This window comes from Arvicola amphibius, chromosome 6, assembly GCF_903992535.2.
Source record: "Arvicola amphibius chromosome 6, mArvAmp1.2, whole genome shotgun sequence".
Lineage (NCBI taxonomy): Eukaryota > Metazoa > Chordata > Mammalia > Rodentia > Cricetidae > Arvicola > Arvicola amphibius.
The window spans coordinates 101068386-101082508 of NC_052052.2; the positions used below are offsets into that span (position 1 = coordinate 101068386).

The following is a 14123-nucleotide window of genomic DNA, read 5'->3' on the forward strand; positions in this document are numbered from 1 at the left end:
TACAGTCATTCTCTGAAGCTCACAGGAAGCACAGGCTTGGAGTGTAGTGGGAATTGCCTGGATCCGCCCCACCCATCTCTCTTCTGTGAGGAAGAGGAGTCACTGGGAGACTGACATATCTACTGAACAGCAGAGTCACTCTGTTGGTTCAGGGGAACCTTATTCCAATCACAGAGTTCAGCTGCGGCCATGCTGTGTTCATGGAAGGCACACTCTTTGTACAGTGTATCCAGAGAACTTCAAATGTGAGTCCCCTGGTTAAGGGGCCCCTGGATGCTTTCTGAAGATTCCAAGGAGAACTCGTGGCATGTGGCTTTCTGGTTCAGATCTCTGTTTTAGAGCACAGTAGAAACTTACCACATTTGAAAGCAGCAGGTCAGAAATCGAGTAGTAGCTGAAGCTTTCCCTCGGAGGAGCTCTTTACCTGAACTGCCAGAGATAATGCCACCATTCATAAGGGTGCAGGGCTCGGCAGAAACCAGGTTCAACACGCAGCGAGACCTCACGTGGTGGAAGCTGATGAACTAGGACATATACCGGGCTGAAACCCAGAGCCTGCAGATGAGAAAACTTTGTTTTTGTTGACTGCTGGGGAAAAAAAGAAAGTGTTAATTTAGTTCCAGGTGTTTCAAATTCCTTCCTCCCTCTAATCCCTAATTTTCTCATTATAAAGTGGAAAGAATAATACTATCCAGATACTTTACAAACCATAGGAGCACCTGAGGGGTTTCTTAAATGAATGGGCAAGCGCTATATTTAAAAAGTTGAGAAATAATAATTTAAAAAAAAACAACCTGAGCACTGTCCACAAGGGGGCAGACTTGAGCTAAAATAAAGGGCTAGCACTGAGCCTTTTGAAAGGACACTCAGACCAATTAAATTAGTGCTTGGTGCACACGTGCATAAAGGGGAAGGCAGCTGTTTCCTGGAGTTGGTTCCACTTGGTCCCGTGTACGTACATGCTGAGCTTGTGGTAATCAAGGAATTAAGTCCTCAGAAGTAAATATTAGAAATTTCCCAAGAGGAGGTGCAGGTGGCTGTGCCTCTAGAACTGGCCACATTAAAGTCCAGGTGACCCCAGCATCAGCTTGCTTTGCCAAACGGAAAGTGGGAAACATTTCAGAGCCCAAGCTCTCTCTTCTTAAAATCCTTTCTGGAACATGGTTACAAAAGTGACCACAAATGATCAAGGATGAGTCCTCTAAAGCTCTGGTAGACAGAATCTATCTCTACCCTGTTTAGCTAGGTCTTCTAAATATTTTCTTTTGCAAACACTGACAGGGTTTTACTATCAGGTTTGTTTGGATTCATTTTGAGCCTTGTAAACTTCTGAGGACAGTGAAACTTTGCCAAGGAGGAAGCTGTTGTTCAGAAGAACCAGAAGTGACCAGACAGCAGTGTGCCCAGTTAGCCACATTCAACAGCATGTAACAATAACAGAAGTCCTCACGGTTGTCGATATTTAGGTTTTGCTGCAACAGCCTTAGGTTCCTACCAGATAAAGCTGAGTGTCTTCCATAAAATGTCTCCAAGCTTTGTTTTCCTTTTTGACTAATCAAAAATATTGCAAGAGCCGACCCACAGCTTCTGAGAAATACTTCCCAGACAAGGCATGGAAAGTACTTAGCTCTGTGCCATACACTAGACCAAGCCACTTGGATTCTGATACATTTTTCTTGGCTACAGTTTTCTGGGCCACCTCCATGGCACCAGGTGTATACTGAGACAGAAGGCAGGGTGACTTAGTAACTTGTCACACTGTTGCTGCCCCAAACATTGATTCACCCAGCAGTTTGATATCAGATCCCTTGCTATTTCTTGGAGGCGACTCTTCCAGGGTTTTTCTTTCCTCTTGCTTGCTTGCATTTTGTAGACTCCAGACTGAGCACAGGGCTTTACATAGATTAGGTAGGCACTCTACTGCTGGGCTGTATCCAGGCTCTTTCATTGTGACAAAATGTCTCACTCCTTTATCCAGGCTAGCTCTAAGTGCACTGTGTAGTTCAAGTTATCCTTGAACTTAAATTCTCCTGTCTTGGCCCTCCCTGAATAGCTGGAATTAGAGGCCTGCACCACCAAACTCAACTCCTACCATGTTTTAGAGCTAAGCTGTCTACGTGAAATAAGTTATTTACCCCTGCTTTTTAACAAATCTATTTCCATTCACATTTCAAAATATTAAGATCTGTTTTTGACAGGGAACAGGAGATGGCTCAGCAATTAAGAGTTTGATTCCCAACACCCACATAGTGGCTCACAACTGTCTGCAGCTCCAGTTTCAGAAGATCTCATGCCCTCTTCTGACCACCCTGGGCACCACGTACGCACATGGTACACATACATACATGCAGGCAAAACATTTATGCATACAAAATTTTAAAAAGCAACAACAATATTTTAAAACATTTTTTAAAAAAATCAGGCCTTGATTTAATCGGAGTGTAACTCAGTCAGGAATGTCTGAGAGACCCTGGGCTCAAGCCCCAACCCAGCACGAGGGGCGGGGGTGTTATTACTATCTGAGTAACAGGAGACAACTTAAAAGGGAAATGGGGGCAGGGGCAATGAGATGGCTCAGTCAAGGTGTTTGTGGCCAAGACTGGTGGCCTGAGTTTGACCCCCAGGATGCGGACTGGAAGCAAAAAGCCACTGAGTTGTCCTCCGACCTCCACACCTGTTCACACATGTACATGTACTGTAATCAAACAGCTGAAGTCAAACGACTCTCAGAGGCTTATCATGCAAACGCACCCATCCCTTCAGCTACACAAGCCCTACCCTTCGGGGTCACTTTGTTCTTTCTTCTTTCTACTATTTACCTCTTTAATTCTAAATACATGGTCCAGTTCTTCCTTGGTTTGACACCTCTCAGTTTATTAAACTCTCCATAAGATATGTGGAATCGGGGTGTCCTCTGTAGCACCCACACACTCCCTTCCCTAGTTTTCTCAGGGTAGTATCGTACTTCTGGGTGGAAGCCATAATAGTCATTGGCATGACAGGACTAATCCGGGCATTGTTCCATGGCTCTGATTCCTTTTTGTACACAATGGGTTGTTTTACCTAAAGGGATTTGTTACCTTGTTTTCTTTTGTTTAGTTTCTATGTATCTTTGTTTTTTTGCTCAGAGCTCCCACAGGTTCCCAGATATATTCTAGTATTGGGTTCCAATGTGACAGCAATTAGTCAGCTCTCTGTGGTTTGAGTTGGTGGCTGCTGCTGCTGCTGCTGCTATTGGTTTTCCTGAGACGTCCCCCTTGGAACCCTCTGCCCCCCTGTTCCATGAACCTGGCCAGCTTTGCCGCTCTCTTCCTGGGAGGCTGCTCTCCTGTCTGGGTCTTTCCCCACCCCCAACCCCCCTACTCCCCCATCCCCCCAGTCCCCCCGTATTGGATCATCTGTCTTCTGGGTCCTGTTTTGTTTGGTTGGTTGGTTTTACACCATTTTGGGGGGATTTTTTTGAGGGTGTGCTGTTTTCCTGGACAACATACCAAGGTAAATCTAGATAAAGGATACCCTAAAGTAAAATGTTTGGAACCTTGTGTGTCTGAAAATGTCTTTATCCCCCCCGTCATATCTTCTCAGAAGCTGGATTAGGTATAGGCATGCAGAATGACAGCGTCTTTATCAGGTGCTGGTCTAGAAATGCCCACTGTCCTGTCCGTTGTATGTGCCACCCCTGTGCCATCTCCCAGCAGCTGGATCTTTGGGGCTTTCCTCTGCGTTCCTCTTGAGCTAACATTTCAGGAGTGCTGATCTTTGTAGATACACACTGCTGAGGACCTTCTGGGTGGATGCTTTTATTCTGGAGACTCATAAATAAATTCTTTCTGAATTATTTCTATGTTATCTTCTCCTCTTTTATCTCCATCCTCTCTTCTTGGAAGTACTAGAAATTGGAAGCTAGGGCAGGTTTGTGTCCCCTTTTCCATTTCTGGCTTCTTATTCTACTTTCTGGGAAGTTTTTGTCAGCATTGCCTTTAATCACTTCTTTTGATTTTTAACCTTACACACACACACACACACACACACACACACACACACACACACACACATTGCTTCTAAGAATATCTTTACATTTCTGATCTTTTTCTTTTAAAATATCATATTTTAGGGTTTGGAAAGATGGTCAGCAGTTAAAAGTGCTTTTTGTTCATGGAAACGACTCCGTTGGGTTCTCATCACCTATATCAGGCAGCTCACAACTGCCTGTAACCCCAGCTCCAGGGGATCCAGTGACTTCTACTGACCTCCATGGGCACATGAACATGCATGGGTTACACACATATAAATAAATAAAAACAAATATTTAATATTGAAAGACTCCAGGTGTCCACATTTACACTCATAATTGTTAATTTAAAAAAATTGTGCTTTAGGAATATACTCTTACCATTTTGATTACATTAATTACAGTGCATGCTCAACTTCCTTCCTGCTCCTTCTTGGTTCATCATTTTTCTACTTTTGCCTTTTCTGTAGGATACATCCCCACCTCCACCTCCAGTTTCTCAACCAACCCCCACCCTGGTCTCTCTTGCTGTGTGTGTATGTGTGCATGCGTGTGTATGTGTGTATGTCTGTGAGGGGCCAGGGATGGAGGCCAGAGGTCAGCTTCCATTGTCATCGCAGCTGCCTTACCTGTTGCAGGGGATTCTGGTCTGTCCATTCCCGAGTACAAAGGAGCCAGGAAAAGCGAATGGGATATTCTGAATACATGGGTCAAAATAGTGTCTCAGTGGTACTGAGGAGGGGCCCAATGACAAGCCACTATGTCCATGGGGACCTGAATGTCAACATTTGGGTGAGGGACATACACTCCCATTTCTACCTGGGATATTCCAATTTCTAGGGCTTAGGAGAAAAAGTGGCCTCATTTGGAGTACAAACTTGTTTTTGTTGCAACTTCCATCCATCCAGAGAAAGCTGCTTCTCAGCTCTCCTTCAGCAGACAGGCGGGAAAGGTGGTTTAGTTATTTTTCTCAAGCTTCAGACACAGTTTTCCTTCCTTCCTTCCTGGTATTGGACAATTCTGTATTCTGTCAATTATGTTTTAAATAAATGCTGATTGGTCAGTCACCAGACAGGAAGTATGGGTGGGACAACAAGACAGGAAGTAGAGGTGGGGCAAGGAGAACAGGAGTATTCTGGGAAGAAGGAAGCTTTTTCCCCAGTCCTGCCCAGATCACCGAAGAAGCAGGATGTGACCTACCCTGCTGAAAAAGGTACCGAGCCATGTAGCTAACATAGATAAGAATAATGGGCTATATATGTTATAAGAGCTAATATGAAGCCTGAGCTAATGGGCCAATCAGTTTATAATCTTATAGAGACCTCTGGGTGATTTTCTTTGGGGCTTACCGGCTGTGGGGACAGGGCATGACAGAAATCCCAACAAGCTGGCCTTCATGTTACTCCTTCCTTCCTTCCTTCCTTCCTTCCTTCCTTCCTTCCTTCCTTCCCCAGTACAGTAAATTTCTCTCTACACCCTTGTAATTTCAGGGGAAAACAGTCACAATCTCCCCCAATGTGCAGAAGGTTAACTGTATGTGAGCAGGGCTGTGACTGCACATTTGCGGTGAGACGGGAAGAACTGCGGTGTGGACTTGCTGACAGCCCGTGTGGTCCAACAGCACTTACGTTTTAGCTGCCTCAGGTGACAGGGGGACAGTGGGGGGAAATTATGTGCAGGAGATGAAGAAACATGTTTTAGGATTATATGCCCAGTTCCAAGGACAGTTCCATTGAGACGCTATGTTCCCTGAGTAAAGACTTGCAAGCCAGCAGACTTGTCCTGCCAACCCTTGCCCCTGTGCTCTCCTCCCTCTTTGAATGACAGCTGGAGAGGTCACCCAGTCACCCTGCAGTCACCCATCACACATGACAGACAGGAGAGATTTGATAAACATGGACTCTTGCGATCTTCCACATTTAGGCTGTGAGGTGAATCCTGCCTTCCTCTGAGTTCTGCATTGACAACTGAATCACTGTCAAATAAGTTTGTCAAATAAGTTTGAGCCACCAGACATGGTGGTGCATGCCTTTAATCCCAGCACTCAAAGGCAGAGGCATGCGGATCTCTGTGAGTTTGAGGCCAGCCTGGTCTACAAAGCGAGTTCCAGGAAGCTAGGGCTGTTAAACAGATGAAACCTTGTCTCAAATCTTACACACACACACACACACACACACACACACACACACACTAGTTTGCACAGCAACCGGTGTAATGGTACATGCTTAGAATTCCAGTACTGGGGAGGCTGAGGCAGGAGGATCATTCTGACTGTATAATGATGGTCTATCTGGAAAGAGTACAGGCATCTAAGGTACAGTGTTGACCTAGTATGACCAAAACCCGAGGGTCACATTCCCAGTGTCACAAAAACCAATGCAGTGCTATACACCTGCAGTTTCAGCATTCAGGAGTTGGAGGCAGGAAGGGCAGAAGAAGCTCAGGGTCATCATCCTCTGCTATTAGCAAATCTGAGGCCAGAAAGAGGCGAGAGGGAGGGAGGGGGGAGGCAGGGAAGGAGGGAGGGAGGGAGGGAGGGAGGGAGGGAGGGAGGGAGGGAGGGAGGGAGGGAGGGAGGGAGGAGAGAGAATAAAAGTTTAAAAACTAGTCATGGAGAGCTGGCTTGGGAGTTAAGAGCATTTACTGCTCTTGCAGAGGACCCGGTTTTGGTTCCAGCACCCACTTGGTAATTGACCACTGCCTATAACTCCAGTTCCAGGTGAGCCAGTGCCCTTTTCTGACCTCTATAGGCTCCTGAACACATGTGGTGCACATTCAGGCAAACACATACACACCAAATACATAATATTTTCTCTTTGTGTAGCCTTGAACCTTGGTTGTCTTGGAACTAGCTCTGTTACCAGACTGGCTTCAAACTCACAGAGATCCACCTGCATCTGCCTCCTGAGTGCTGGGATTTTAAAGGTGTGTGCCACCACTGCTTGGCAAAATAAATAATTTTTAAGAATTAACCTCCCTACAAAAGTTAGATTATAAATTCATGTCTTTTTTAAGTTTTATTTTTAATTTAGGTATCCAATGCTATATTTATGTAGTATATTTAATGTTATTTTAAATTTCACTGTTTGGGAATTTACACTCACAAATTTACAGATCCTAAAGGTACAAAGAAAATTAAAAAGTTTCTTATTTAACTTTACTTTTAATGAGTTCCTAAGGAACTTCTGTTCCACTACTCAGAAGAGTCGCTGGTATTTATTTGCTGTGGGTGGGAGAACCTAAGTGTTACTGCTCAGAAGGGCTGGGGTGTCCTTGTAAATCTCACAGTCAAACTATATAACTTTCCACCTTTTGTAATCCCACAATTAAATTGTTCTTAGCCTCGGTGTTTATCACATTCAATCCCGCTGAGCCCCCAAGCCCCAAGGTCCCCATCTACAGATGAAGTGAACTGTGCTCCCTTAGACAAGAAGGAAGCAGCATGCCCATTTCTCAGAGGGGGCTTCTATGGTGACTTTCCCACCGAGTCTGATGCTTGTGTGTGTGCAGCCAGAGCCGATGGTGACAGAAAAGGACAGCTAGAGCCAGGTGTGGTGGTGCACTCCTGTAGTCTCAGAACAGAACGGGCAGCTGGAGGCTGGAGGGTCAGGAGTTCGAGGGCATCCTCAGCTCAGTAGTAAGTTGAGGCCAGTGTGGACTACATGAGATCTTGTTTCAAAAGCCGAAGAAGAAAGGAGGGGAAAGGTGAGAGAGGGGGAAGACTGGAAATAGAAAAACCCCTGTTGTATGTGTGTTGAAAGGTCTCGTCTAGCTTTCTTTCTGGGACATCTGTCTTGATCCAGGAGCTTCACATAGGCATAGTTTAATTATTCTTGGACCCCACTGGCCTCGTAGGTCCAAATGCTATCACTCTTGTTGATACTGAAATAAATTGTCTATATTAATGAGCTTCAAAGAGCTTTGTTAATGAACCTGTGATGTCATTTTATCTGTGGGTGGAAGGAACAAAAGACCGAATCTAGTCCCACAAGATGAGAACCCAATATAAATATTAGCCTCAGACTCACGGAATTCCCTTCCTTATCTCTCATTTTGGCGGCTGAAGATGTAGTGCGTGTGCTCGCATGACCAAGAGCATTAAAATAGGGACAAGGGAGGACTGTCTCTTTCAGTGTTTAAGAAACGTGTGTAGACTTATCATCTGGCAGTGTGTAGCAGACTTTGGCAAGAACAGTTCCGTAGGACTGTGATGTAGGCTGTTGACAGTGCATACATAGCACAAGGAACCCCAGTGCTGCGAAGCCACAGTTGAGAGTGAGTACCATGGCAATGGCAATGTACCTCTGTGGATCATGAGGCTGGCGTGACTTGACTTGACTGCTGAAGACCTGGCAAAGGGCTGGCAGAGAGGAGCTATCCAAGTCTTCAGGTCTTATCTGTGCCCAGGCACAACTCCATATAGTCATTATGAGTTGTGCAATAAGGCCTAGCAGCCATGCAACCGCAAGAAGGTAGGCAGGGAGGTCACCTACACACGACCTCGTGCCCCACTTTGGTGCCATGCGCTGTATCAGTCAGGGTTCTCCACAGAGAAACATAACTGGACGCTTCTCTGTGTCTGGCTGGCCTGTGTGACTGAAGGCTGAGAAGTCTGTGATATGTCTCCTCCAAGCTAGAGCCCAGAAAAGTTGGGTCGTGGCTCGGCCTAGAGGCCTGAGGGCCAGGGAGGCTAGTATTTGGAAATCTCATCCCGAGGGAAGGAGAAAAGGAGATGGAACATGCTAACTCAGGCAGTGAGTCCTGAAGCTGGGTGTGGTGGCGCGCCCCCACCGTCTCAGGACATGTGCGGCTGAGGCGGAAGAATAATGAGTTCAAAGCTACTCCGAGCTATGTAGTAAATGCTAGGCCAGCCTCAGCGAGCCTATCTGGACATCCTTCTCCAAAAGTGCGGGAGGAGAAAATAGCGGGAAATTTACTTTTCCTCCACTTCTTATTTTCTTCATGCCCTTTAGGAATTAGGTGAGAGCCACTGTTTTTCAGGAGGGCTATCTAAGTCCAGTGATTCACATGCTAGTCTCAGCTGAAAACACCCTTGAAGACATGTCTGTACATAGTATTTAAGCTGGACACTGAGACAAATCCAAGTAAGAGGTCAAAGTTCCTATTACAATGGAAATAAAGGACAACCATTATCTGCCTGTGACAATAGACACAGTACTACTCTTCAAGAAAGTTCACTAAATACTAAAATACTAATACCATCAACACTAAAATACACCAAAGAACAGAGGCAAAACTCTGTGGTTGGGACTGTCTCTAGATACCAGTGAGAAGAAATAAATAATACCAAGATAGCATTGCCAGTGTGTTTGCAGGTTCTGAATCGCCTCTCCGTTTGTGTATCACCAAATTCGGCAAGAGAATCAGAAAGCTTGTTCTTCATGTTCACTGATGAAGTAATTGAAACACAGAGAGAACAGTGATATTGGGTGTTTCTGGGCTGTTGGGAGGCAGGGGCAAGACTAGAACTCACTTGCAGGTGAGACTAGTGGTAACCTTAGGAAGACCGCGAGACATGATCTTCCCATGTGTTGTGGGTAACAGTAAAGTTGGTAACAGGGTAAGGATTGTTAGGAAATCCCTTGGAGTGACCAGCTAAGGGATTCTGACTGAAGTTTGCCGATGTCATCCTCCCCTTTCTATAGTTGTCCTCGTGGTTTCTGTCCTGATTGTTGTCTTAATTTCTGCCCCTGTTGCTGTGATAACACATTCCATCTGACAAAGATGACTTTAGGGTTTATTCTGGCTTACGGTTCAAAGGTTTGCTCCATCACAGGGAAGTCTAACTGGCCAAGCCTTGACAGGGTTGATCATATCACATCCACAGTCAAGAAACAGAGGGATGGATGCTGCCCCTTGGCTCCCTTTCTCCGTGCATCCAGCCCAGGATCCCAGCCATGGAAAGGTGCCACCAACAGAGCTGACCTTCCAGTCTCAGTTAATGTAGTCAAGCTAATCGCTCACAGACCTGCCTGGAGGAGGCCTGTCTGCAGGGCTGGTGTGCACTGTCAAGAGGACACTCGACATTAGCTATTGCAGTCATCTCACTTGCTATCTGGAAAAGTTGGGCTTTCTCATCCCAACCACAGAGGAAAGCTTCCCGTTGAGATTCTTGGTATGATGTGAAAAGTACCAGCAAACCCTTCTGAACCACGGGTCAGGAAGAACCGACTAGGCATTATGGGAAAGTACCCATAAGCCCCATTGCATGGGGGTATTTGTTTTGAACATGTCACGATCCTCTGTTGGAAATCTTCCCTAGAGAGTTGATAGCCACCATGAAGCTGCTCATGAATGCCAGCAGTCCTCATTGTCACTTCAGATAAAGCAATGCAGAACAACGGGAAATGCTCCATCTCCATCTACACTCTGAGAATACACACAGGCATGCCTGCACACAGCAGCAGATAACCACATTCTGTCATTGCCTGCACACAGCAGCAGATAACCGCATTCTGTCATTCAATACCATTTTCCAAGGAGCCAAAAAAAAAAAAAAAAAAAAGGACACCAATCATTCAGTAGTAAGGGAAACAGGGGCTCAAAATACATACATCATGGCCCCAGTAGCCAAAAGAGGCGACATTCCCCCTTGATGTAAAATCACCATGTGTCCTCCACCACCCTAGGTTCCCAGGCAGTATTCTAGCTCAGGAAATGACCCAGCAGAACCCCCTCCTCAGATGGCTCTGGAGGCTCTGGGGCTCCAGCACGGAGCTATGGATGGAATAAGTCTGCAGGAATGTCACAGAACCAGCCTTTGCAGATGGCCAGGTGGAAGCTGTTCAGATCTTTCTTAAAGAGCCTCCTGCCTCGCCTCACACATCCCAATTTTGTCTTCTGTCAAGGGCAATCCCGGAGCTCCAGGAAACCGTGGGGTTGTACACTGTTTGTTCTCTTGGTCAGTCAGTCTGTTTCCTCTGCTGGAAAAGCACACGAAGCAGGCCACCTCTGGCTCGCTGGGGAAGCCAGCTGAGGGAAAGGTAGAGTCACATTTGATGTCTCATGGTAGTGGGGACCTGAGGGTAAGATCTCTGGGACCCCTGCCAACTCCTCTATGACAAACTAGGTTTTCAGGGAAAACTCGGGAAGTGAACAGAAAATCAAAGGTTTTGCTCCTACAGAAAAATCTTAGAGATGCAATCCCCTAGGAGAAAGAAATGCAAAGGAGATTGTTAATTGTGATAAAGAAATAACAAGGATATTAAAACAAAAGGTAGAGAAAGTGCCTTGCAGAGAGGGGCTAAGGGAATAGGCAAAGCTTTTCTCAACAACCGAGAACTTGTGTTCCCACCGTTCAAGTTCGGTTCTCATATACACTCTCTAGATTGACTCCTCTGGGGACATCCAGGGATTATTAAATTCAATAAATATTAACTGGGAATCCTACAAAGTAACAACACGGCTTTCCAAATCACACACAACTTTGAAGCATGTGCAGGCTCTGAGGCATCTCCTCCTGCCTCTCTTTCCTCGATTGCTGGACACATTCTAACTCTGGGTGTTTTATCGTCTCTTCACCTGGAGGGAAAAGGAGAATTTGTCCCAGTTAAAGACATTTGTTTCCATTTACCCCGAGGACAGCTACAGTGAACAAGAACTTGCCTAAACCAAGCCAGGCTTTTAAGACCTTGTTGTTGGAGGCTTCACTGTCGCTGGTCGAGCACTGTTGTTAATATTCTCCCACAGGACCTCCTGGGACTATGTAATGGGTTGTGCGAAAGAAAAGGCCTTCCTTCCTTTCCCAGACCTCGGCTTCCCAACACAGACACTTCGATCTCGCAAAAGATTCGATTATCAGTCACACTGTATGCTCCTGCGCAGGGCTGTCTGCCAGCGGTTGATTTTGAGTTACACATGAGATTAGCCTCCCAGATGGTGTTAACCATTAGCCCACTATTGACCATTCGCGGCTTCGTAGGTGTAAATGTTTAACAGAAGGGCTCACACATGCAAACACACACGCACACACAACAATATGGTCTCAAGTACTGCGCACTCTTTAGCGAGCTGAATGGTGGGAAGAGAAATGAATAAAGAGAGAGTAGAAGTGATCTGTGGTGGAGACGGGACGGTTTCTGTGGAATCGTTTGTGCACTGTTGTATGACTTACATTTTGATGGGAGCTAGTAATCCCACAACTGCCACTGCAGACATTCTCCCACATCCCAGCTCTAACGGGGCCGATGAATTATAGAGGCCCTTAAGCTCCCATGGCTGGTGGAGCATAAAGAGCAACTGCCCCCCATTCTTCCATATGGTGGTTAGATGTTGTCGTGTCTCTTGAGTTACACTTCTGAGAAGGCTCAGTAGCAACTATCTTGATCTATTTTTGGAATTCCTTGGCCTGAGAGACCATGAGTAAATCCCTTCTTCAAAAGGTGCAATGCTGCTCGAATATATTGTCATGAATTATGGTGGATAATTTTGGATGCCCCCAACTAATTTTTTTTAAAAAATCCATATATATCAGAGTTTGGCTGGTAGTTCAAATAGCTCTTAATTTAAATCACTTTTTCGTGCTAACTTCAGTCATAAATATTGTTCCAAGAGTGTGCTGGCTGGAACTGAGACCTCCTTAACTTGGAAGGGGGCAAGTCCTAAGTGAGGTCATATGTTAGAGAAGTTGTGGTTCCCAGCACAATGACGGCCATTATGGTTCTCGTGACTTGAGGCAAGCGCATTATATTTTTGGATTCCCGTTCTCAGTCAAAAGCATGGTGCCAAGCAAACTGGTCTCTCCTAGCTTGTCCTCTTGTCTGGACCCTCACTCTCAGATCTAGTGATGACAGGAATGAAAAATGAGGATGCGCTAGGCATGGTGGCTCATGCCTGAATCACAGCACCTGGATGGCTGAGGCAGGAGGATGCCCATTGGTTTAAAGCCAGCTGGAGCTACCGAGTGAGACCCTATTTGAAATAAGAAAAGGAGAAGGAAGTGGTGAGAGAGGACAGGGGAAGGCAGGAATTTCTCCTCGCTAGAAAAACAACACCTGAGTTAACCTCTTGTTGCATGCTAACGGACCTGAGTTTGTCTCTAACAGGTTATATGTAATATGGCATCCTTCACTTATAAGTACATTAAGAGGAAGGGTCATGTCAAGTGTTTATCACAAAAATAGATCTTTTGGGGAATAATGGGCAGATGTATTGTGGTGATGGTATCTCAGTGGGTGGGCCTGCCTCCAAAGCCGTCAAGTTGACATGATAAACACACAGACTTCTGCACATGTTTGAATGAGTGCCTCGGTGGTGCTGCTTCTACAGACATAGGAACCCAGGCCATGCCGCTTCATGGCAGGGCGGACTCTGATAGATGTGCACTTCGTGGCAGGGAGGACTCTGATAGATGTGCACTTTGTGGCAGGGCGGACTCTGATAGATGTGGGAAGTTACAGACATAGGAACCCAGGCCCATGTCGTTTCATGGCAGGGAGGACTCTGATCCATGTGGGAAGTAGTTTTATTGTTGTGTGGGCATCAAGTACATTTATACAAACTACGGTGACTGTGACATCACTAGATGATGTCATCTTGGACCACTGGAGTGACCACATGCTGGCATTGATGGGAATGCTCCTACTTAGAGTCTAATTATGTCTGTGTTTTGATAAAAACATACATTGGATTTTGTTTTTCAAAAACAAAGAAGTTTTTATTTTTTTAAGGCCACACTCCTAGATTGCAACCATTTGAGAAGACCTCAAAGAACAGAAGAATATTTAAATTTAACACCGGACTAGCAATGACTAATAGAACCTTCATTAAAATAGAAACATTATAGGTCGGGCTGGAGAAAAGGCTCAGTGGTTAAGAGCACTGCTTGTTCTTCCAGAGGTTCCAAGTTCAGTTCTCAGCAACAACATGGTGGCTCACAACCATCTATAGTAAGATCTGGCACCCTCTCCTGACCTGTAGGCATATATGCAGACGGAACATTGTATGCATAATAAATAAATCTGTTTTAAAAAAAAAAGTTATATATCTATATTAATGTGACAGCCACTAGCCACTCTGAGCTCTGAGCACCTGAGGTACTGGGTGCCCCCGGAGAGCTGCACTTTTAGTCTTGCCTTGTTTGACTTCCAGC

At 45.5% G+C, this 14123-nt stretch overlaps 1 protein-coding gene across 3 annotated transcripts in view; it reads left to right on the forward strand.

The window, feature by feature from the left end:
• The window catches only part of Frmd4a (FERM domain containing 4A), a 310427-nt gene that overhangs the window by 193915 nt on the left and 102389 nt on the right, over positions 1–14123 (forward strand). The window lies entirely within an intron of this gene.